The sequence below is a fragment of the Ochlerotatus camptorhynchus genome, unplaced genomic scaffold (assembly GCF_037179485.1).
Source record: "Ochlerotatus camptorhynchus isolate MF236.1 unplaced genomic scaffold, CSIRO-AGI_Acam_v1.1 ptg000370l, whole genome shotgun sequence".
Taxonomy (NCBI): Eukaryota; Metazoa; Arthropoda; class Insecta; order Diptera; family Culicidae; genus Ochlerotatus; species Ochlerotatus camptorhynchus.
The window spans coordinates 1,317,844-1,344,122 of NW_027040858.1; the positions used below are offsets into that span (position 1 = coordinate 1,317,844).

The 26,279-nt window shown below is 41.5% G+C and overlaps 1 protein-coding gene and 1 non-coding gene across 2 annotated transcripts in view; one reads left to right on the plus strand and one right to left on the minus strand.

Annotated features, from left to right (window-relative positions):
* The first annotated feature begins 5,810 nt into the window (after positions 1-5,810).
* Positions 5,811-26,279, plus strand: part of Ugt50B3 (UDP-glycosyltransferase family 50 member B3) — a 198,186-nt gene continuing 177,717 nt past the window's right edge. The window contains exons 1-2 of the mRNA XM_065232571.1: positions 5,811-5,871; positions 25,505-26,027. The gene's annotated coding sequence lies outside the window, so the exon portion shown is untranslated. The remainder of the gene's footprint in view (positions 5,872-25,504; positions 26,028-26,279) is intronic.
* Positions 23,807-23,913, minus strand: LOC135710162 (U6 spliceosomal RNA). Its single transcript, XR_010518399.1, has one exon. It is a non-coding gene; the product is annotated as a U6 spliceosomal RNA (small nuclear RNA).

Below are 26,279 nucleotides of genomic sequence, written 5' to 3' on the forward strand. Positions count from 1 at the left end.
TGAGTGTAAATATTCATACAATGCGCTGTAATAGGCTTCATGTTGTGGCTTATGAACTAACGGATCGCAACAAACGTATTATTGGTTTGTGCATGGTGAAATCATTGATATTATTGATGATTTCTGCTCGATAGAACGGAAATGGGCGATTACGACGAAGTAGCGCTCTTCCCTGTGTATATACATGCATGCTCTTCTCCCCACTCATTGGGGCATCTTCCTATTTGGGGGCTCGTCTTTTAGACCAATTGTGCGACCATGTTGCTGGAAGGAGATTATTTACTGACCCGTGGATGCGTATAGGCGACTTTGCCTATCGATCCACCCAATCCGTTTTTGGCCCTTCATACAGCGACATGTTGAGGACAGGAGTGCAGTTTCGAACCCCTTCGGATACGGTTGCTTTTTAAGTTTGCTCTCTGTTTTGTGCTTGCGTTCGCTTTCATAGTTTTCGGCTGCATTTGCCGGATTAGTGCTGACACTCTGCCTCCCGGACGGTTATATGTGTGTGATTGGTGGTTTTATCGCTTTCCGGGAAGAAGAAAACGTGATTAATCATGTTTGCAAGCATCAGAAGAGATGTCGCTATTTGCGTTGTTTGATTTTTTTTTCTCCAGGACCAGAAATTGAGTGATAATTTTAACGCGCTGTAAGGTGCGTGAAAGAGCTCGGCACGGTTGGTGTTGATGTTGGTTCGCAACTATTTTTGCAAAAAAATTAAGTGTTTTCGAACGAAATTGATTCCGAAAGTCTATCAAAAGTGCTTCTGAACCTGTTTTGCAGTTGGGTGTGGTAACATTCGTGCATTCTTTCTTTTATTTAACGTCGGTCTCTGTTCCGCAATCTAGTGCCAATCACCGACGGACATCGATTGCCATCCATTGACGGCAATCGAATGTGCACGATTGCCATCCATTGACAGCAATCACATGTGCAGGAAGGCAGCTTCCACACCTGTGTAGGATATCGCACCCATTCAACACACATGGGCCGGGACCAACGACTTTACTTCCCTTCCGAAGGAAGACGTGACCAGAGATTTTTATGCCTCAGAAAAATTCCACCGACCTCGGCTGGGATTGAACCCAGACCCATCGGGGTGTTAGAAAGCAGTCACGCTTACCACTACACCACCGGCACCGGCAAAATTCGTGCATTCCCGGTATCACAAATTGCTCACCGAGTTCTTTTGTTTTTGCCGTTCGATGACGACGGTTTTGCTTTCGCGAGAGTGATGTTTATTGGATCCGTTTCTTTGCACGGATGTGTTTTTTTTTTGTAAACCAGCGGTGTGTAAGTGTGCTTGTGATTTTCCTTGCCTCCCGAGAGGCCGGTTCACCGTGTTTGGATGCCACGCTTTCGGGGTGTAGTTCTATCGAAAGTCTCGTCACCGCGTACGAGTTTGAACACGGTCCGGTTGGTAAATTAGCCGGGGAAAGTACTGATAATGTATCCATCGCGAGTTTTGGTGGTGATTCGGAGTTTGACGTTGCCGTGAATCAGCGAGTTTACGGCTTGCAAAAGTGTTCGTCTGCTGGTCTCTCGCCAGTGTCGGAGATTGTGAGCAGGGCTGGCAAATGTTATTTTCAATGAAAGATCTCTCGCGATATTTACAGATATACTTTTGTCACTATCATCAGATGAGAAAACGATGATAGAGATTTTCTTCTAAATCTCATCGAATTTTTTGTCATGACAGAACGTGACAGTGTTTAGATCATCGTAATTACAAGCTCATTTATTGCTATTAAAGTTACTAGTACCGAGGAAATCTTAATAATGTATTCACTTTACCGATTACATGCGGTTGCTTGCATCTAAATCAGTAAGAAATGTTGGTGTCAAAACCGCATAAGAATTATTCTCATGAGTGTTTGATCATTGGAAAATGACAAGAAAGCTAATGCCAGGTAGTTTCGTCACGTGATAGTGAGGGGACCATTTTTCTCATTGTCAAATGACGGCCATGATATTTCTTCTTCTTCTTCTTCGCATTTCAAGCTTATTGCATATCGCATGATTAGCTTATTGCGTGCTCTTAACTTAGTGTTCTAGATGCACTTCCACAGTTATTAATTGAGAGCTTTCGATGCCTGTACCATTTTTGCATTGATATGATTGTGTGGCAAGTCCAATCATACTTCTATGCCCAGGGAAGTCGAGAAATTTTTCAACCCGAAAAATTCCTAGACCGAACCGGGAATCGAACCCAGCCACCTCCAGCATGGTCTTGCTTTGTAGCAAGACCATGCTGGAGGTGGCCGTGATATTTACCAGCTCTGATTGCGAGCAAGCTGAAGGATGCCTCGCTGGATACGCCCAAGACTGGACGGGCGGTAGCTTGTGGCCCTGAACAGTTCCTAGGGAAAGGACTAGACGCAAACCTCTTCCCAGATGACCATGGCAATGTAAGAAAATTTGTTGTCGTTGAAGGAAGTATTACAACAAAGGTTATTGCTATTAGATATTTGACAGATAGCAGACATGAAGCTCAAGTGGAGGTGCCGGGCATAGGTGTTGTATCCTAGACAAATGGTGGGTAACAAATTCGCTGTTGTCGCCGTCGTATTCACCGTTGTAGTCGCTATCGTAATCGCCGTCGTAGTCACCGTAGGCAGTACCGTTAGTATATTAAAAATTAACCATCAGCCGCTGAAACTACATGAATTATCGCGTATTTCTGTTGTTCATTACATACCAAGTGAAATTCGAAAACTTAATTTCATTTGAATAGCTTGTTTAACCAGGACTTAAACAATCGCCACGTCGGTCATAGCTTGTTATGATTGCCTGAACAATGCGTAGAGAACAAGTCGAAACATTTAACGTCGCGTGAAAGTGGAACTTAATGAAGGCCTAAGTACTCTTTCGTAGCTTTTAGTTTTCGGATTTGAAATATCGTCGGTTGCAGTGGCTTGCTTACTGAGCAGAAAAACGCGGTCCCAGGTCCTTTCATATTAAAAAGGTGTGGTAAGATCGCTTGTTTATCGTGTATTTTGTAAAACTTTTCGTTGTCGTCGGTGCCGGGTGAATAGTTATAACAACTTGAGTAACGGTGTAATGTGATATGAGAGGCTCGGTGGCCTTAGAGCAACCGTTTTTGCTTACTGAGCAGAACATCAGGAGTCTTATCTCAAGCCCATCCACATTCAAGATTCGTCAATCGCTTTATTTGTTAACATGACTACATGGTAATGACAGCAACTCGATGATTAAAAAGGAGCTCGTCTGCTTAGTGGTAAACGTTTTTGCTAACTGAGCAGAAGACCGTGGATTTAATCAAACGCTCCTTCGCGTTATATGATCGTTAGGACATCTATTCAGCTTATCGTTTACCAAAACGAACCCTGCTGCAAACCCAACTCTCTTATCCAACATCCCAGTGATTCCTCGTGGAAGTGCAGAGGACTCTTCGGCTTCCATCGTAGCGAGTATGACGTCAACACATTTCTACCCATTCCTTTCTTGACCTGCATTTGAATATTTGAATGCCATTTATTTATTTCTGAATGACATTTACGCATCTTTGAGTAAAAAATTACTCATTATTGTGACCTACGTTTTTGTGAATTTAAGTGAACTTGACTCCAATATGTGTCAGATTAATTTGCCGCGTGAATTCACGATCTTTCCATTTTGGAAAATTTTCCTCGTTCCAGAATAATGAGATTTCTTCTTCGATCGCTATCCAAGCTTAGCTATATAAAGCTATATAAATTGCTAAATTTTAAAATTTTGGGTGACTTAAAACAAAAATCAAACTAGAATTTTTCATAATCATAATGCCCAGCAAATCCCAATTTGTAATTTCCCGGGGTTTTGTTGATTTACACGGTTGTTTTGGGATCGAAGAATTCATCCTAAGATTCGTTTCGAAAAAAAACTTACTGAAACTTCCTTACATACTCCTTGCATTCTATTTAGAATAAGTCTGAATATTCCTTATAATTTTCATGCAATTCTCCTCAAAATTGTCATACCATTCTGTTCATAATTGTCTTGGAGCTCTCCACTAAATTATTATGAAAATTCGCTTGGAATTCTCCTCAGAATACCCTTAAATTCTTCTCGAGATGCTCTTGGAATTAAATTCGGAATTCTCATAAAACTCATGTCAGAATTCCTTTGGAATTGTTCCCTCAAAATTCGATCCCTTGGTATTTATCGTGAGATCCTTGGAACTCTCTTTACAATTCACTGAATTATCTTTAAATTTTCTAAGAATTTCCTTCGGATTGTTATCACAATTCACAAGAACTTATTTTGACTTTTCATTTGAAATGGACCTGGAATCCACTTCACAATCGTCATTAATTTTCCAAAAGAGCTACCTAAAGATTCTACTCTGAACTGTTGAAGTCCCACAAATGACTGGGAGTTCTAGTGAAATCTATCTTAGAGTTCTTAAAAACAGATCTATTGGTATTTTTCTCTAAAAAAAACATGGTTGTTATCTGCAGCATTCATCCTAAAATCTTTTTAAAATTCTCATAATATTTAGTTAATTAAAGTGACTGTATCTTGAAAACATTTTTCAGTCCAGGGGCCTTACAATTGTTTAAAGATCCAGAATCTTATTTTTCTCGGTTTGTCATCGAAATTTTCTCCGATTTTCCTGAATTCCTGGTTCACTGTAAAATAAATAAATATTAATTTTTCGAGACAAGTTTATCGGTAAACCATTATTTGTTTAATTTTAAAGGAGCATGAAAAATGCTCAGGATGGGTTGTGATTGTGAGTTTATAAAATTTCTCGAAGTGGGTTGCAGTCAACGAAATATTGTAACCATTTTTTCCCGATTAAAAAATTTCACTATTAGTCTCTTTTTATTTCTTTAAAGTCACTATTTGGTCACTATTTTCGTTATTTTAGTCACTAAAGTCACTACTTTTAAATTACATATCCACTACCAGCCCTGCGCTATTGATCAGAATCAGTAGCTCTTCGTGAGTTGCTGTGGGCCATCTATGTCAAGCGCGTCATACTTAAGAGTATAAACAGAGAGAACCCGGCTCAAATTCCTATTCCTACACAAAACACAAGCTCCTGCTGCAGTTAACAAATAAGATTTATTGTATAAGACCACGTAGTCCTAAGTCACCATTGCGTACAACCCCAGATACAAGATAACATCAGATCTCGACGTTTCATGCATTTTAAAGTAATTTGGCATACAATCAATCAAACGCCGAAATTTTATCTTGGGTGATTTTTCGGTTTTCAAATGTAGTGATTGAGCCCAACTTTAGCACAAGGATTTTTTTTATCGAGGCATTAAACATTTTGTATGTGGTCGGTTCTGAAAATTCGGTTGTCACTTTTTTTCCTCCATACATCCACGGGCACCCTAATTCACGTGTTTGTATGCATGAATGTACTTACGACCGAAACTTCGGAGCATGCGGGAATAGGTAATTCATAGTGCACCCGAGGGAGCTTTTAGTTTTCGATCGTTATGATCCGCATCGCAGTAGCCCGGGAGCGGATCGTTCTGAGCTTTAATGCAAAGCTCTCTCCCTCTATCATCTACAACGAGCTGCACAGACGGAGCTGCAAGTGTACCTACCTGCCTTCCGATACAAAGTGACTAGGCGAAGTACGACCTACGGATAGGTAAACGAAGCGCCGAAATAAAAAGAATAAAAAATAATATGATCGCTGCCCGTAATCGTCGGAGTCGGAGTTGCGCGCCGCTATAATAGAGGGAGCTGAACGATCGGACGGTGGCCGCGCGCGCGTACGCTCATGGATGGGATATTCGAGGCTTATTTGCTTATGCGCAAACAACTTTCAGTTTCGATCACGCTGCGGCCGGTTTCAGACGCGCTTTTCTCCGCCGCTTCCTCCTGCGAACGAAGATATTGTGTTTGGTGTGTTTTGGTTCATAATTTTCTGTTTTCTTTTTCTGTTTCGATATCGAATGCCTATCGAGAGCGAATTAAGTTGAGCTTATTTTATTTTCTGTTCATAGTTGGGTTGCATATCGATTTTTGCGTTGTCTTCTTTTCCCCTATTTTGGCCCGCTGGGGAGCGACGCCGAGTGGGCGCGGGGCGGGGAGGGTGCCTTTACATCATACGTGTTCATATTTCGGTTACTGTGATCTTCGCCTGCTCCGTTTGTCTGTGGTCCATATTTGTTGTGAAGTGAGGTAATAGTGCAAGTAAACAGAGGTGCCCGGCCGAGCAATTACAGCGTCGCAAGTTTGATGAAAGTAAAAGTTTCAACTTTTTCGGTTGGTCCCTTGTTGTTGTTGCTGTGGTTGAGGGAAGGGGTGGTCCGGACTTTCGATCTCCTTCACGACCAACGACACACAGCCGGTGCAGCGCGGCCGAGGGAAGCAGTGGTAGTTGGAGACAAGTGTGAAAAGTTGATAACGACTTCGGTGGCGAAAAATTAACGACAACCGACTGGGAAAGATGGCGAAAAAACAGTTGTTGGAAGAAAAGAAACAGTGAAGTGTTTATGTGAAGGGGGGTAACAGTGCGAGGAGTCCGCTAAGAATACAACTTGAGATGAAGAAGAAAATGTGCCTATTAGGATAGAGCAAACAAGCTGAACTGTTGGTGATGTGCGAGATTGGCCGGGGATGACGTGAATGGACTGTCACTTTTCTTTGGTTTTCACGGTGATACTTAATGTAACTGCTTGGTCAAATTGACACGGTGATGTTTATAATTCAGTCGAATTGTAAGAACGTTTACGAAAACTCTGTGTACACATTTTTAGAGTTACATTGAGAATATGACTCTGAAGTGTAAAACCAGACAAATATTAAAATTTTCATTACTTTAAGAATCCTGATCAATGTGGGCGTCTATAGAGGAATAGTATTAATACAAGACACTGAAGAAGTAGACATTAATGGAAATTACTAATCCTCCTCTCTTTCTTTATGCTTCTTTGCAAATAAACGTCTCCGGGCAATGAAAGATTCTATTACAGACGTGTATAAAGATGTACAGAATTTGTAATGTTTCACTGCATGAACAGGTTTTGAAATGTTTATATCGCGGAATATTTATAAAAAAATTAAATTGTGAATTTGATCTTAGTAATATTTTGGAACAAAGTTTGTTTCACTAAATGCACTTGGACTATAAAATCGTGATTATCGTAGTTATTCCAAAATATTCATTCTGGAGACACTTGCTTTTACGCTACAGCCCGTTGTAGGTACAGCCATTATATTTCTCATAAGAAGCAACTACACAGGATGCAAGAAATCAATTATTATATTTGATGTACATGCCAATTGCGAAGTAGCATTTTAATAAATTATTCGTTTTGTAGTTTTAATGCATATTTAATAATTTGGTAGTGGAATTGAATGAACCTTAATGAAGATGATGATGATGGTCCAACCCCTACAAAGGTTTGAGCTGGACGAGTCATCTTAAAGATAATTAAATATAAACATTTTAACCTGGTTTGCAATCAAAATCGAGCTGGTTACAATTACAGATATAAATGTCCTGTTAAATATGCTATAGACATCAACCAAAAACATTCAAAGTGTCAAGAGTCCAAGTATAGTCCTCGGCAATAATTCCATTTACACGTGACCTGGGATTTACACGTTTAAGCTTCCGCAGTGCCAGGACTATATCCAAGGAAACGACTTCCAGCCAACTCTTTACTAATTCAAGGCTTTTGCCACAATTTCCACGTATTAGTCATTTATACCTGTATTCCGCGTGCGAGGCTCAAACCATTGTAGGCTACTCAATGTTATTTTTACTATTACTACTACAAAATCAAAAAAAAATAAAAATCCATCATCACCATCGAGGCAAACAATATAGTTTTTTTTTGTATACGCTACACAAATTACTAAAATGTCTTTATGACAGTCTCCATACAAAATATTCCGTTAGAGATAACTTTGTCAAGATAGGGTAGAGCGCTACTTCGTCGTAATCGCCCAGTTTCGTTCTATCCATCAGAAAAGATCAATAATATCAATGACTTCACCGTGCACAAATCAAAAATAGGTTTGTTCCGATGCGTTAGTTCATTAGCTACAACATAAATCCTGTTAGAGCGCATTGTATTAATATTAACGCTCATTGTTCTCAAAACAAAAGAAGCGCTCCTAGCGAATCCCCCTTTTCTACGTTTATCCGTAGGACGAAGAAAATCTAATGGCGTTTCAATGCGTTTGGACGGAATTGAAACTCGTAGAACGAATTTAGAATCAAGAAGCAGTATTAGATTTTAACGAATATCTCAACAATTTGTGACTCTTTATCAAATTTGACGGTACGTATGGAAAGGTGAATAAATTTAGAAGTCATCTTTGACAGAAATATTCCATTTTTAGTTAAAACTCGTTCAGAAAAGAGAGGTACAGTGCGCGTTGTGCTTAGTATGACGGAAATTAGATCAAAACCCCTACATGATTTATCCATTCATAAAAATTTAACTGCTCAATGAGCAGTTTTTACATGTGTAATGTAGCGTCTCTTAAATTCTGTAAGTGTAGTTGCACGCTTGATGTGTCTAGGCATCGAATTGAAAACATTTATATAATGAATTTTGTGAAGCATTAATCAAAAGATGTGGTGTTCTTACTTCATCCGCGTTTCTAGTGTTATATCTATGAAAATCACTTCCTCTTTCAATCCGATCACACAAATATCGAGGCAGCAAACCGTTAACTACTTTAAAAATGAACACCGTAGTCAAAAACACAATTCTTTGATTCACTGACAGCCATTGCAAAGCGTCCAGCATAAAAGTTGAGGAAGTGAATCTATTACATCTTAAAATCGAAACGCATTACTTTATCCTGCAAACGCTGCAATCTCGATATTTGTGATTAATTGGCTAAAAATAAAATGGAAGAGCAAAAGTCTACACGAGGGGAAATGATTGATTTGTATAACTGTATTTTACTACCAATAGTTAAATCGTTTTTCAAGCGACATAGAATTCCATACTTCTTGACAATTTTCTTGATGACATTGTCAATATGAGAATTGAACTTAAGTTTGTCATCAATAATCACGCCAATATATTTAATTTCCTGAACGCGATCAATTGTCTTATCACCAATAACAACAGAGACATCATCATCTACACGATTCCGCGAAATTACCATGAATTTAGTTTTACTTATATTAAATTTCAATTGTTTATACTTCAACCATCTACTTAGAGAACGCAAATCTTCATTCAAGCGTGAAACGGCTTCTTCTAAATCTTTAGCTACAATGAACAACACATTATCGTCAGCAAAAAGATTCATATCACAAAACCGTAAAACTCGTCGCATGTCATTAATATACATAATAAATAAAAGGGGCCCTAATACACTTCCCTGAGGCACTCCAAGGTCATTGTCAACGGGACAAGATATAAAATCATCAAAACAGTCCTTTGTGTTCTGTCAGATAAATAGCTTTCAAACCATTTGTATGCAGAAACCGAAATTCCAAAGCACTTGATTGTTCTCAACAATAGGGGCCTAGAAATTGTCTCAAAAGCGCGTTTTAGTTCCCTCCCCTTGGCTAGTTTTTGCACTTTGCTGTTGGTGGGCGGGCTTAATTCCATGCTTTATAGTGGAGTGTTGGAGACGGTCGGTTTATGGTCGGCGTTGCTGATAAACCACTGCATGAGAGAACCAAAGATCTAGTCTAGCAGTGATTTTTTATTTATTTTTTTTTGTTCATTAAGGACATTTTACATCTCCGCGATGCATTCATGTCCGTTCGATTTGTTGTTTGGTGTATTGTGTATGGTGTGTAAGTGTTTTTGTTAGTGTAAGTGCTACAATTCAGTTGCTTCTCCCTTCTTTTCTTCTTTGCTTCCAAACAATTACTTTTCTCCTTCGCTTCACTTCATACTACTCTCCTACTTCGCTTTTCTTCACGAATTGCTTCATCTTTCTACCATCTTTACCTGTGTAATTTGTTATTCTATATATCTTTTAATTTGTTATTCTAGTCTTCTACTTCGTGTTGCTTAATCTTTCTTTCACTTGTGCAATTTGTTATTCTAAAGTTCTTGTATTTTGTTATTCTAGAGCTTTTTGTACAAATCCGTTTCATGTAGGAAATTAAGCATTCGTGTTGTTCTTTCTTCCGTGTTGTCCAGAGCTTCACGTAGACTGGTGCTGATGTCATTTTTCCTTCTCTCTTCGTCGTATTTCCTGCACTCAAGAATGATGTGCTTTACATCCAACACCGTGCCACAACATTCACACACCGGTGGGCCTTCTTTCTTTAGAAGAAACGTGTGGGTTAGTCGCGTATGGCCAATTCTCAGACGTGTAAGCGTACGCTGGTCGGCTGAACTTCCTCGTTCTGTCCATCTATGCGTGTCGAATTTCACCTCCCGCAGCTTCGATTCTGTTGTGCTAAACCACTGTCTATTCCACTGACCACGTATCGCATGTTTCACCGCTTTTATCGCATCCTCACTTGGAATCGGTACGTCGATGGCTGGTTGTCTTCTAGCCTCATTGGCTAGTCGGTCAGCTTCAGAGTTTCCCCTGATGCCGGCGTGTCCAGGGATCCAGCAGAAACGGATGATTTTGCTTTGCACGATTCTCTCTACTTTCTGCACCCAAGGGTGCCGGGAAGTTCCAGCCTCCAAAGTCAGTAGGCAGCTTGCGGAGTCCGTGAGAATAACCAACTCATTTTGAACATTAGGGATGGTGGCGGCCATTTTAATAGCGTAGGCCTCCGCAGAGAAAACACTACATTGCTTCGGAAGACTGTAGGTCCTAGATAGCCCTTCGTTGAAGAATGCAGCTCCTACCGTGTCTTCACACTTGGAGCCGTCCGTGTAGACGATGGTTGAACTACGGAAGCGGGTCTCCAGTAATTTTCGAACAACTGGACGAACTTTCTCCGGTGGGTCTCCAGCGCGTATGCTTCTTTTCACATCGCACACTATCGTCGGTTTTCGTGCGTGCCACAAGCAATTGCTCTGCCTCACGAGTGAACCGACAGTAGGAAGCGTTGAACTGGTTAATTCTTGGAGGCGATTTGAAGCGCGTGTAATCAGAGGTAGTGTGCTGCTGTTTGGATGCTTTGCGAGCATTCGGATGACAATGCGTACTGCGTACAGTTCGAAGGGTAGAGTCCCAGCTTCGGCCATCACCGAGTTAATCGGGCTCGTCACGAATGCTCCGGAAGCGAAGCGAACCATTTTGTTGTAGGCAGGAGCAAGAGTCTGCAAGGTTGCTGGCCCTCCTCGACTAAAAAGTCCAATCCCGTAGAGCAGCTTCGCAGTAACTATGGCTGACCCAACTTGCAGCAGAGAAGTCCGATTGCCACGTGGAAGTTTTACACCGATCATCTGTAAAATCCGTAGAGGATATCGTCCACGTACAAAAGAATGAAGACTCCGTTGGGCACTACTCGGAAGATGGGCTGCATCGCGATGAGGAACAGCGTCACTGACAGGACAGAGCCCTGCGGAACTCCGTTTTCCAACGGATACTGGCGAAACATATGCCCCCCAACGGATACCTGTATCGTTCGCTCCGAGAGGAAGCTTTTCATCATGTTCAGCATCCGACCACGTATTCTCCATGACCTCAGAGTGCGGATTATGCCGCGCCGCCAGGTGGTGTCGTAAGCCTTCGACAGGTCCAGGGATGCTATCAGACAGTGCTCGTCTGTGCTTGGAAGCGTTCTCTCGAGCTCGGAAAAGTACGTGTCGGTGCATCACCCGGCACGGAAAGCGTGCTGTCGTTTGTCAAGTCGCCCGCTCGACTCTAGCTTGGTGAGCAGTCGTCGATTTATGATGCGTTCAAGCAGCTTCGCCATGCAGCTGGTGAGCGAGATTGGACGGAACGCAGCGGGTCCGGTATCGAGCACCACGATTGCATTTCGCCAGCTGGTGGGAAACTCTCCACTACGCCAGATCCGGTTGAGCAGCTCTAGCAGTGTCATCTTCACGGACAAAGGTAGACGTCGAAGCATTGGGTACCCTATCACGTCGGGTCCTGTCGAGGCAGCTCGCCCTTTCTCGAGAGCCCACAGAAGTTCGCTTAGGGTAATGTCGCTGTTGTACACGTCGTCCGTGTTTGGCGAAACATCTATGGACTCTCTTTCAGCTGCTGCTTTAGTCTTCTGAAAAGAAGTAGGGTAACTGGACGTCGCAGATCTATCTAAACCGGCTAGCGCTTCCGCAGTTTCTTCGGGGTCATCGGTGAAGCCATCCGATCGCTTGAGTGCGATGGTACGTTGTTGTCGGCTGCCATGTAGCGTGTTCACCGTTCGCCACAGTTCGGTTGTCGTGCTGCTTGGTGCAATTTTGGCCACGAAGTTCTCCCACGATCGTTCTTTTGCTTCCTTAATCGCCTTCCGTGCTACAGCTCTGGTTTCCTGAAACCTTGCCAATGCAGCGGGTTGATCAGGATCAGATGTCTGCAGCCGCCGCAGAGATCGAAGACACTTTCGTTGATGTCGAATCGCCGCCTTCGCTTCAGGGCACCACCATGGTACCGCTTTAGGCCCCATACGGCCGCTGGTTTACAGTATGGCACGAGTTGCTGCTGCAATTATCTTCTCCGTGAAGCTGTCTACGTCCCATTCAACATCTGGCCGGATGGTTTCTGCGGTGATACGTTCATATAACGACCAATCAGCGCGATCGTACAACCATTTCCGCCGCGCCGTTCGTGAGGATCGGTGTGTGGATGCGCACAGCGACGAGGTGTAAGGAGGTGTCTACTTGCAGTCGCTCGAAAGGTATGCCTTCTCGGACAGCAAGACCAACCACGTGTTGCCAGTAGTGCGTGTTATTGGATTCCAACAGTAGCGTGTAGTTCTTGCCGATGTAGTCTGGTGGTGCGACAGTCTGATTCACCTTGGTCTCCTGGAGTGCGATGATGCAGGGTTCGAGCTCAGCTATGAGGAGTTTCAGTTCGCTGATGTTGCCCCTGAGCCCACGAATATTCCACTGAAGTACGAAGCAGCCACCGTGGTAACTGATACTAGCTGACCGTGTGATGGACGACGATGAGGATAGTGATGGTCTTCGTGTCGGTGGCGGGTCACCTGTAAAAGTGCAAGGTGCCGCAGAAATCGATGCTGGTAACTCTATCGATTCAGAACTTGCCTGTGGGAAGCTTTTCCCCACAGTGCCGGCTGCCGTCGAAACCATTACACTAGTTTTTCCAATACTGACAACAGCCGGCACTGGGGAAGCACTTTGTGTAACATTTGCTCGACGAGTACTTGAAGGACTTTCTGCGGGATATAGCTCTGGTGGGGATGTAACATGATCTGTAAAGATATTGGGCACGGCAGTACCTTTTCGCAGTTGTATCGTGATGGGACTGACCTGTGGGACGTCTTGCATCACAGTGTCAGCCGTTGCCGAAACTACTACACGATTTCTTCCCAAATTGTCGGCAACAGCCGACACTGGGGAAAGACTTTGTGTAGTATCGTTGCTTGCTACGGTGCTGTCAGACGTTGAAATCCATGGAAGAGCTCGGAGTGAAGAGAGTGACGGGGTGCTGTTGATTTTAGTTGCTAGTGTAGGGCGGCGGCCAGGGCAAAGAAGGGATACACCTTCCCCCTGCCGTCACACTTGTTACTCCTTTGATTGATAGCCGCGTCGTAGTACGCTTACGTATAGGCACTGATACTGGCGGGTGTTGCCGTAAATCACTCTTATTTTATTTATTTTTAAGCAGATAGATTTATTTGGGTTTGCAAGGGAATTATACTATTGAAATATTTCAGAAAGTGCCCAACGGTGCTCCTTTTATTTGTGTGACAAGCTTTCACTGTTGTTTTCATTGACTCAGGAAACAATGTTGAACATCACTTTTGTACATGGTATTGTAACTAATCTTATATATGCTTAATTTTGATTTGGGATAAGTGTTTGAACTATAGTTCGGGATTTCCACTGTGGCGTGCTTCTATTGTGACATACCAATACGTATTTTTGTGGTGCGACATAGTGGAAGCGTGTGAGCATAGTTGGAGCATATACCCTATATAATTTAAAAATCAACTAAGAAACTAACTTCAAAATGAAGCATTTTAGTTACATGAAGGTGCTACCTGGGTCGAACTAAGATATAATAAATAGGTATAGGCCAAAATCAAAAGTACTTGAAACACGTTTGATTTTAGATTACAGGCTCAAGTGCAGGTACTTAATAAAGCATGTGTTATGATTGATTAGGTGAATTAGAGCTGTTAATAATTTATTAAATTAGACTAATGAGATTTCATTATCATCAAATGAACTTAAATAAGAAACTTCAGAAAGTCTTATGACATAAAGTAGATTAACAAAAGAATTAGGATGCGGGGGTCCGCTTAGGGAGGCAACTAACCTTTAAAGTTGTAGAATAAATCTTTTTATTTAGTCTTGAACTTTAATAAGAAAACGCAAGCAGACCAATAGCATTAAGCAGATTAACAAGGAGAGGAATAGTTTAGGAAATAAGTAAAAGTTGAGGTATGTGACAATTAATAACTTTTAAACTTTTGGAGGTATTGTATTCCCCTGAGTTTGTTGTACTCGATTCCTATATTATTCTCTCAATACGCAAAATCTCTTGTATATGCGGTAAAAACATTTGAGTTAACTTATTTCTTAGTGTTCAAGTACTTAAATTTGTAAACAGCAGTCAATATTTATCTATGAACTAAACCCTACGTAAAATCGATCTTTCCTTATGTGGTATTGATGCATGTTTAACATTTCGCGGCTGTCGGAATCGACGTGCCTACGTCTACGGAGCTTACGCAGAAGTGATTCGCAATGTGTTAGAGCTCACCAAAAGTTTTTTTGAGCTTCTGTAGTACAGAATTTGTTCGGTACTGTTGCGATAAAATTATTACGTGCGGTAAAATAACTAAATTGAAACAAAGCTCAACAGTAAAATAAGTAGAATATTTAGGGAGAAAACCAAATTCATCAACTTGCTAACATAGGCTATCACATTTATTTTGGTGGCACTCTTTAAATGATAATAAGCCTTTTTTTTCTCGCACGGCTTTCGGAATTCGGATCTACCTCAAATCCCCTCATCGATCAATGTACGAGCTAGGTAATGGAGTGTGTGTTTGATTAGTATTATCGCATTAATGGCCCTTCGCTCAATTCCAATTTCTGTTCCATTTTCACATTGCCGTACTCTAGCGGAACTATCAATCAATCCTTTTAAGAAATATATCTAGCTTATAAATTATCGCACTAAAGTTTCATGTTTATATAGGTATAGCATTTTCTCCCAACCCCCAATACTTGTTGTTTGCTGTGCAGAAGCAAGTAATGTATAAAATTTACAGATCTACATATAAACCTCTTAAATCTTTAGATTTATGTTCTGAAAATTATTAAGTGTGATATGAAAAAGGACACAGTCTTCACTCGGTTGTCGACAGAAGGAGACCACTCTCGATGTGTGTCACGGGATCGTCTGTTTACTCGACAGCAACCATTGTTTGATCCTCTTCACTGTTCTTCACCTTTCGGTCGATACGTCGTCGACTTTGGAAAGCAACCGTTTCGTGATGAGTGTGTGAGTTCTAACCACGTTTTGCGCCCATTGCTGCAATGGAAGCGCTTTGTTCCCCGTTGGTGATACTGCCATACAATGAAACCACTGGAAGCAGCTCCCGTGCTGGTGGTGGAAGCTTATTGGATAGCGGAAGATAAAGTGTTTATTGTGTTGTGTCTTTTGACTATTGTTTTAAGATGTATAGTGAACAGGAATCTTCGACTCTAATTCGATTGAACCTTATCAAATAAATTAATAAACAGCTTCAATGAAAATGGACTCAACAAGGAAACACCTTAATGTTTCTATCAATTTACTTGTAAATTCGTCCAAAAGGATCTTATTTAGACACAATTTTGATCACAACATGTTTTTTTTTAATCAAATATAATTTAACGATTTCATTGGCAACGCTGGTGTATTAATTTTGTCAAAACTCTCACTCCAAAGGGGCTGGGTTCAATCCCAGTCGGCGCCGTCAGGATTTTCTGAGGCATAAAATCTGTGATCACGGGAAGTAAAGACGTTGGTCCCCGGTCCATGAGTTGATGGGTTGATAGGTAGGGTCCAGGTGTGGTAGCTGCCTCCCTGGCATTGGTAGCATTGGTACCAGTGCTGATATAAATTATTCCTTCTACACTCAACTTAGCTGAAAATGAAGACAACCTTAACAGATAGACCAACTACCTGCATGAATTTAAATTTTGACATAAACAAATTCTCTTGATCATGGCAACCTTTGAGTATCAAAGTCAACATTTGCTTTTGTTCATTCGTGGTTGGATGTTTATAATCGCCTGTGCTGTTGTCGATATCAATATTCATCTTCATCTCGGTGGGGATAATTTTGAGTATCGAATGCAATATGATTATTTTCATATTACACAAATATAGCGCTATAGATCGTGTTGTGTTGGTTTCTATACACAGATTGATTGAAAATTATTGCCTCATGCTGCATTGATGATAATATCGAGGTTTTAGGCTCTGGAGTCGACAATATTTGAAATAATCATTTTGCCCAAAATGAATTTGATATGACTCCGACGGACAGACGGATAAATATGCAACTTAAGCTTATGCTAAAAGATAGTTGAACAAGGTGCGGATCTGGTGAGAAACTGAAAGAATATGAAAAACGTTCTCACCGAGGGCACACTGGAAGATGACAGATTAATTATTCATCTTGCAGCAATATTTTTGCTGTTTGGAAGTTTAACCTTAAACTAAATGATTAGATTGGGACCTGATTATAAGAATAAAGAATGACATACGTTTTGGTAAAACTTTAACCATTATCACCGATGTGAAATGCAGAAGGTATTTAAATTATAAAAACAAGATTAGCGACACCGGTAGTGTAGTGGAAAGCGTGACTGCCACTCACTCGAAATGACCTGAGTTCAATCCCAGTTGGCGCCGTCGGAATTTTCTGAGGCATAAAATTGAAACGGTCAAACGATCGTTTCATGTAGAAGCGTTAAAGTTAGTTACGCCTAGTTATTAGGCAATAGGGTAAATTCGAGTGCTTGAATCAATTTGTTTTGAAATGACGATGATAGTGGGATGACTGTGTTTTCACCCATGTCAATGATTAATTTAATGATGAATTATAAAAAAAAAGAAAAACGAAAAATGATTGGAAGATAAAACTAGAATAAAAAAAATTGGGGCTGAAAATAATTATTGGATTAATTGACTTGGGACGTTGATGGTTTTTGGTCGTTGGGAATTTCTAGTGGGTGGATTCTGTTAGGTTAGGAAAACTGCTAACTGGGTGAATATATCTATAACTCTTGGCAGCTGACTCCGTTGGCTGGCGCATAAGCCGAAGTTTTGAGGACCCTAGCAAGATCTCCCTTACAAAACCTCTGATCAGGGAAGTAAAGCCGTTAGTCTCCGATCCATGAGTTGATGGGTCATAAAAGCTGCCTTCTTGGCGTCGGTAGCATTGGTACTCAGGACTGAAAACAAAATCAACGGAAAACAAATCAAGGAAAAAAAGTTCACAGAATTATAAAAAAAAAACAGGCTAGGTAACCAGTTAAAGCACTGCTTAAAAATGACCAGTTATGGCCTGAACCTGTAATGGGCTGTGGAGTTTGCGTGGAGTAGAACCATTACTGGTACCATAGCGTATATGCGATAGTGCCATAATCAGTGCACTTATCATAATTGGTACACCTACTCCATACCCAATCATTTAAACATATTTGAGCCTGTGAATATGGTTTGTTTACGTGGGTAATGTCAGAGAGTTGCAGGAAAGTTCCATTAACTTCAAGATGTTCAGAGCTCTTTAGATCCATTTCAATACCATCAGTGATGCTCCATAAACTTAATGAAAAATTCGAAACATTTAGAAAACGTTCAGAAACTTTAGAACAGTTTGCGGAAGCTCATGAACATCAGGAAAATTGCGTTAACTTATATGAAGCTCAGAAATCTTCACGTCAGTTCCAATAACTCCATGACAATTTCTAAAACTTTGAAAGATTTAAGAAACTTCAGAAACCTTTATGTGCGATCAAAGATCTTCAGAAAAGTTCAGACAACTCCAGGGTGGTTCCATATTAAAACTTTGGAAACTTGAAGGAAGTTTAGAGAACTTCAGATCCGTTTGATTAACTTTAAGAACCGAAATCATTCTGCAACAAATTTTATGTTAAATCCATCAGAAAAATTGCAGAAACCTTCAAGATATTCTGAAATTTTCATGGACATTACAAGAATTTGAAGGAATGCCGAAACTTCAGGGAAAATGCGAGAACTTTTAGAGCATTCAGAACAACATGGAAGTTTTAAGATCTTAAAGATAGGTAGGTTCCGAGAGCCTCAATTATGAGATGAATTTTGCTAACTGGCTAGAAATCTCAATAATAAACTTTCACTAATCATGTTTGCATTACTTCATGCGTGAAGTTAACGATTTCCATAGTTGGAGATGCTTAACTTTGAATATCAGGCTTAAAGTGGTCCTTTTTAAACGATAGATGAAGAGATGAAAGTATAAAGTCGATAGTTCCGTTAGAGTACGGCAGTGTGTAGATTGTATATAGAGAGTAGAAAGCGAGCAAAGGTCAATTTTGAGGAAGTTACGAATCGGGTTGATCATCACTTTTACCAAGCCGCACTGTTGGGGAGGGATGGTGAGGGGTATCCCCATCCGCAACCACTGGCAAAATACATGGATAACCCTCACCATCCCTTCCAAATAGATAGATATCCCTTGCCATCCCTTCCCAACAGGGGAGTTTGGTAAAGGAGATGAACAATCCGATTCGTGCCTTCCTAAAAAATTGTCCTTGTTCGCGTTCTACTCTCTATATACAATTTTCACACTACCGTACTCTAACGGCACTTAAAACTCTATACTTTCATCTCCTCATCGATCGTATAAAATGACCACTTTAAGTCTGATATTCTAGACCTTCAGTGAAGATCAAAGAGCTTCAGGGCTGCTGCAATAAACTCCAGGACAATTACACGTCTTACGGGATGTAACGAAGCTTCGAGCAGTTTTGATACTTCAGGGCAGTTCCATGATTATCAGGAAATTCACGGGCATTTCAAGTATATTTCGAGTACTTTACGGTAGTTCTACGCTATTCAGGAGAATAGCGAGAACAACCCAGAAAAATATTAAAAAATTAAAGAGAGCCTTGAGAACATCGGGGAAGCTTGGACAACTTAAGAGAACGGTCGGAATCTTCGAAACTTCACGTTTATTAATTTCAGGGCAATTCCAGGAACATAATCAAAAGAGTGGCGAGAACTTCAGGGAAGTTCCAAGATATTCTGGAAGGATTAGAGGATTTAAGATGGTGCACAAAAGTTGTAGGAACTTTAAGAAAGAAAGAAATGAAAGGAAATACCTAGGGTTTCGGAGAAATTTCATGAACAGATTGCGGGCTAGAAAAGAAAAGTTTTGTGTAATTTCAAACATTTTAGGGTAACTACAGGAAGTTTAAAGAAGTTGTTGGAGCTTCAGGGATATCCAGAAAATTCCAAGAATGCAGAAAATTTCTAGAGGAAAATTGTGCGAACTTTAAAGAAGCTCCGAGAACCTCAGGGAAGCTAGATCTAGAGGTCTTCAATGAAGTTCAGAGCTCTTAAAGTAAGTCACAATAACTTCAGGAACGTTCAGAATTCCAGGCAAGTTAAACGATCTGCGAAGGTTGTTTCAATAAATTCATCACAGCACTAGGCATGGAAAATCATTTACATTAATTTCGTGCGTTCATTTGCCTTTAACTTTTTTCATCAACAGAATTCCGTTAAATGATGTATGAAGCTTTTGTAGGTTTGATTAGTTACTATAACTTTTCTAAGAAACTTGAATCTGTATCGCTTATGCATGACGAACTAGAGCGGGAAAAAATTGTTTTTGTTTTTTAGTGAATGTAAGTTACATTCACTAAAAAACAATGGTGGGTTCTATTCCCTCTGGTTCAGCATTTATAAGTGATACAGATTTTAATTATGGTCAAAAGTTGTAGCTAATCGTAAAAACTTCAAAAGCTTTAAACGTAATTTTACGAATTCTGTTGACATGTGTTCATCTTGCAACAGTACTAAATTAGACTATACCTACGTAAAAAAAATAAGGAATCGATTGGTGGTGTTCCCGTCTTGTGCAGATCTCAGGAAAAGGTCAATTTTGTCCGATTCTCCTGAAAATATATGGTGGGAGCTAATCAGAAAATAGAAAAAAAAAATAATTTGGCGGTCTGGAAATAAACTCAAATAGCACCTACCCGGGTAGACGGGAATATCAAATCAAAAACAAGTTTTGCTATTAAAATTTAGGAACAGAACCTCAAAAATTGCTATTAATTTGATTGATATAAGTTATATAACAGTCAGTTGTTACCATACCTAAAGAATATAAAAAATCATAGCAAATTAATATCAAATTTTGCTATTATATCTCATCAATCTAGTGGAATGTTAATTAATCAATTCAGTGCCATATTAATAGCTTATTCTGCTATCAGCTCATAATTAGCTCTTGAATGTATAATACTCAAATATCATAACAATAGCAATTTATGATTTAATAGTAGAATGAGCAACTAATATGTTATAGCGCATATCTTACCAATAACTTTTTTTTTCAATTATTTACAAGGCTTTCAGCCATTGGCTGGTTTGCCTTGGGAACTCCAGAAGGGAGTTCCAAAAGGTTTGTAAGAGCTGCTACAGTGTTTGTATAACCATTAACTCCATTAACATAAGACACAAATCAGTACATAAAGGACATATTAAAATAAGAACTGGCGTGGTACATCTGCGTTAATTCAGTTGGATTTCCAATTGGATTGCGGTAAGTTGTCATCAGGGTTCAGGGTTGAAACGTATCGTGGTGTATGCCGGTAGTTGGACCTAGTCATTGAGGGTTGCGGTCGAGTAATTTAAATCATATTGAAGAGTCCGGTTTCGTTCAGGAAGATGAACAGCGTAGCAATCTGAACGGGATCATCGGAGAGGACATCCCGGATGTTGCCGGAAATGTCGTAGCTTCGCCTGGTTCCGTCGTGTTTCGGGCATATGCAGATGAAGTGCTCGACGGTCTGTGGGATGTGGCAGTGGTCGCATATCCTCCGGAAGGGTCCGTCCCCCTTATACTTGTGGGAGATGTTTGTGTGGCCGGACCGGAGTCGCGATAAAACGATCTGCTCACGGTGGAGGGGTGGATCCTCCCATCTGCTGGTGTCCCCTTTTATCTTCCGTATGAACAGGATACTTCCGGCGAGCCGTGATTGGCCGTGTATCCGGGGTAGTAACTGCGATAAAAGCTGCGGCTGCCTCGGCGGAAAAAATAGAGCACTCATCCGGGAGCCTGTGACACTCCTTTAGATGGTCACCGGAGATGCCGATGTCCACCCTTTTCTGGGCTACGGAACCGTCCGAGTAACGGATGGCGTATATAGGGATTGGAACCAGCCTTGAAGTGTCGTTTGATGGTGTGGTCGGTCTTGATTGGCGGTTTGTTCCAGCCTCTGGCTCCAACCTAATGTGTCTTGTACACTGGGAGGAGAGCTCGGTTGGAGATTTCCCTGAGGAACTTGTTGGCCTTCTTTAGGAGGGAACCTTCCTCATCTGTACCTGACGTTATCTCATTCAGCCCGATGGCGTGATTGCATATAGTAGCGGTAATCAGGCGGTCGAAGAGGAGTACTCCTCCCTCAATGCAGGCGGCGATCCCGGGGGTACCAGGAAGGAGTCCGGAAGAAATTCGAAGTGCTTGCTGGTAGACTGGTGTAAGCCTTTCCATCAGGCGCGGTTTGGCAAGGTACGTAGCCTCGATGCCATAGGTCAGCCGCGAGTTTACTATAGCCTTCATAACATTGAAGCGTGAGGTCCGGTTGGCGTTAGGATGTCGGCCTGCTAGTGTCCTCAGGATGTTTAGGCGCTGTTTGCAGGCACTCTTTACCTCGTTCAGGTGCGTGTTGAATGTAAGAGAGCGGTCGAAATGCACACCAAGTATCCGAAGGGTTTTTCTGAATGGAATTACCTCGTCCTGGATGCTGATCTTCGTGCTGAGGATCCGGTGATTCGACGGACAAATATGAGTGTACCCGTTTTTTGCTGCGGACATCTGGAATCCCGCGTTTGATGCCCAATTCGAGATGTAGGCCGTGGCTTGAATAATTTTTCGTCGAAGCGCTTTGACAGTCTCCTTAATTGCCATAAGGACGATGTCGTTTGCATACACGAAAATGAAGATTTCGACCGGCAACCTCGTGAATACCCCATTCATCCTAACGAGAAAGAGGGTGACCGCTATCACCGACCCTTTTGCGGTAGGCCAGTCTCCTCGTCGAAAATCTTGGATCGGCAGTTTCCCAGGACAACCTGGAAGGTCCGGTGCGAGAGGAAGTTCTGGATGAACTTCAACACGTGTCCTTTTAGACCCCAGGCTATCAACTGGTCCAAAACACCTGGCATCCATGCCCGGTTGTAGGCCTTCGATAGGTCAAGCGCAACCAATTCAGCGTGATGGTTATTTGCGGACATTGACGATAAAGCTTCGCTGAGGGAGCCGAGGTATGTGCTGGTCCCGTGACCTGGTCTAAAAGCATGCTGTTGGTGGTCCAGGTGTTTCCCTTCTTCCAGGTACAGGATCAATCTCCTGTTTAACATTCTTTCAACCAGCTTAGACGCACAGCAAGTCAACGAAATGGGTCTAAATTTGTCCACCTCGTGCCCTGTGGAGTTCGGTTTGGGGATTGGGACGGTCAAGCTGTGTTTCCACTGGTCGGGGAAAGTGTCACCCATCCATTCCTGGTTCACCAGCTCTAGCATCCTAGCCTGCTTCCCGATAGGAAGGTATCGAAAGAGAGGATATCCCACTTCATCAGGTCCAGCAGATGCGCCTCTAGCTTTAGATAAAGCAAGGGTGAGTTCATCCATGCGGAGGGTCGATTGATGTCCAGGTTGTCGCTGTCATTCGGGATCGGGATGTTTCTTATCGTGTGGATAGTCGGGCAATTCCTCGGGTGGAATGCTGGGTCGTAACTGTCGATCGATGACAGCGACGCGGAGTAGCTGTCGAGGATGTCGAGGATTTGAGCTGGATTTCGTGTGGTCGTTCCGTCGTGCTCGATGGTGATACCACGGGCTCTCTTTTTACCGCTTATCGCATTGACTTTGCTCCAGAGGTCAGCTGTTGTTTGGTTGGGGTTAACCTCGTCTAGGAAGGACTCCCAGCTCCCCTTTTTAGCTTCAGGGATGATATCCCTGCAGTCATTCCTCTTCGTTCGGTAGTGTTGTAGTGCTGTTTCCTTGTCCGGATGGTTGGCAGGAAGTCTTTTGGCTGCCCGAAGGGCCTTTTTCCTGGCTTTAATGGCCGCTTTGACACTTGGGGACCACCAATGGAGGGCCTTTTTCCCCGGAGTCGCGCTTGTTCTTGGGATGGTTTTCGAAGCGGTATCGAACATCATCTTAGTGAAGTCGCTGATGGTGTGGTGGTAATTGAGCCGACAGTTTTCCTCAATAGCGATCTGGTAGGCCTCCCAGTCGGCCTGCTTATAAATCCAGCGGGGTCTTCGGGATATTTCGGGTGGGCATTCATCAAGCTGTATACTAATCGGGTAGTGGTCGCTGCCCCTCGGGTCATCAATCACCATCCACAGTAATCGGTGTATGATACTGGCACTAGCGAACGTGACGTCAACCGTTGACATTCGGCCACGGGCGAACGTGTTGGACCCGTCGTTTAGCAGGATGAGATTCCTGGATTTGGCGATATCCATGATGATCCTTCCTCTTTTATTCGTTGGGTGTCGTCCCTATGCTTGATGGTGAGCATTGACGTAAAAATGTGGAACGCTTCACGATTTGGCGTGTCATCCTTGCGCAGGGGCCATGCTAATCTTCTCTGTATCGTTCCAATTTTAGTATATGTCCAGCCGAAGCTAGGACATTACCAATAACATAATGAGATATTGATAGTAAAATTTGATATTATTTTGTTCTGCTATTCCACTACATTGTGAATATATCAGTATAATCAAACGCCACCCATTGTCATACTGTCCGAACCTCAATAAATGGTCTATTTTTCCCGCTTCTCCTCAAAATACCTGGTAGAAGCCAGTGCTGGTATATTCATTAGCAAATTGATATTATTCCGCTCACGCGTGATATTGGAGCAAAATATTATGATTAGTATTGATTTTACTAGCTCCTTTGATATTGCGAGACTATTCACAGCGTGAACAGTTGAAGCTGTGAATTGAATCGACGCAAAAATGATTCCATTTCACCTTGTTTTCTTAGAAAGAGAAGGTATCATAATGATTTCTCCTTTCTCTCTTCACCGATGGCAGACACGAAGCGACTGTATCCAACCGTTATCGAAGGTTCGGTTGCGTTCGGGTGTAAAGCAAAAATCATGAAACTCAATCTCATCATAGTTTGGTGAGATTTGCAGCTGGTGAGTTTTGCTAGCTTGACATTTCGAGCTGCTATATCACAGCTTGCAATATCAACCGCAGTTGTTTGCATGTTGATTTTTGTCTACGTCTTTGGTGAGATTTGATTTTTTTCATATTTTCCCAACACTGATAGAAGCTAATAAAGCATTTGGAAATTTATTTGGCGCCCGGGAAATGAACTCAAATAGCACTAATCCATTGTAAAAATATTAGGGAAATCGAAAGCTATCCATTAAATATTGTGCAGATTCATTACTATTACATACTCCTGCGCTGCAATTAATAAAAAAAAATCTTCGCTCATACTTCGAATAATAAAAAATATATTATTTTCTAACTTCAATCACGACTTTATGTCATCTTACGTATTTAAGCTATTGGTAAATATTTGACTCAAATATTTGTGGCTTGCATTACGGAATTTCTAAATGTTATCTAAAATCTAAATTTAAATCTAAAGCGAAAATTTAAGAACCGCTGGCATAAAGAATTATAATTTGAACCACATCATCAAAAAAAAATCTAAGTAAATTTTTAAGAAAGTGAATGTTATAGTCAATTCATTCAGTGACAATGTCTTTCACTAATGCATGATTTTTTCCCAGACTTTGTCAAATACTTCTATTACGAAACAACTCCTTAACCATGGTGACATTAATACCTATTCCCAGTCCAAATTCACGCTTCGCCGGTAGGCACGTGTTCCAAAATTAAAACCATGGTCCTACTCGGATTGATTAGCGTCGTATGGAAACCCAATTTCAGCAATCCGTGGCCCGAGCGAAAATAAAAACTTTCCTTCAGCTCTATTATTGACGGCAATCTCGTCTGACTGACCAATTGGTCGGGTTGACCAAGCGAAATCGAAAACCAAAGAAAGGCGAAAAAATGCGTTCAGCGTGAAATTTGACGCATAGACCAATTGTACCGCTCCGCTCCGCCAGCCAACCGCCGTTGTTCAGTATTATCATCGAAGATTGATCAACGAGATATGTAACCTAATTGTGTTCAATTTGTGATCGTAAACTACATTTGCGTGTCGATAATTCGTTTGTTATCTCATATGATCATCAAAGTTTCTGTTTTTACTAGCTCCTGTGCAAATTTTTGAACCACAGTCGATAGGTTACCCACTTGCCAACTCGGTGTTGTTCTGTTTTGCGAAAAACTTTTCCGTCACTGGAAAAGAAAATTCGAAACATAACTTGTGCTACAAACATCCCACGGTTCAATATAAGAAGAAGAATAAGAAGAAGATAACAACCCGTTACAAGCGAAAAGTTGTGAGTAGTGGAAAATCTGTTCGCTTCGTGTGAATCCTATAGAAACCGAAGAATAACCGCTACCGGAGTATCAGCAACATTGTGGTTCGTACGAGCTACATGTTTCGGGAAATACCTAGCAGCTGAAAATCGGAAGTAGGTAGGAAGCGTAAAGAGGAGAAAATCGTCACCGGGAGAGCGAGAGCCCGGGGTGACAGTTGCAGTGTGGTGCAGCAGCAGCAATTTATGGTCAAGTAACTTGGAGGAAAGCACCGAAATAGGAGAAATATTCCCTCCGGTCAGAGCTTGCCCGAGGACACCCAGGCACAGTCGATTGGTAAGTGAATTTATGGCAATCTTATTTTGGGATTTATTTTGCACCAGAAGCATGGGGGTGAACTCGTTTCGCTCGAAATATATTGAGTGAACGCAAAACAGGAATGTCCGTCGATTGGCGGTGCAGTAGCAGAAGTGAGGCGTGGCATTTATTGGCCACATTTCCTTTCACTTGAATCGGTTGAGGAAAGTTGAATGTCGACTGTTGAATTTTTGACGTAGGACTACGTCTTTGATTTCTATATGGGGGTAC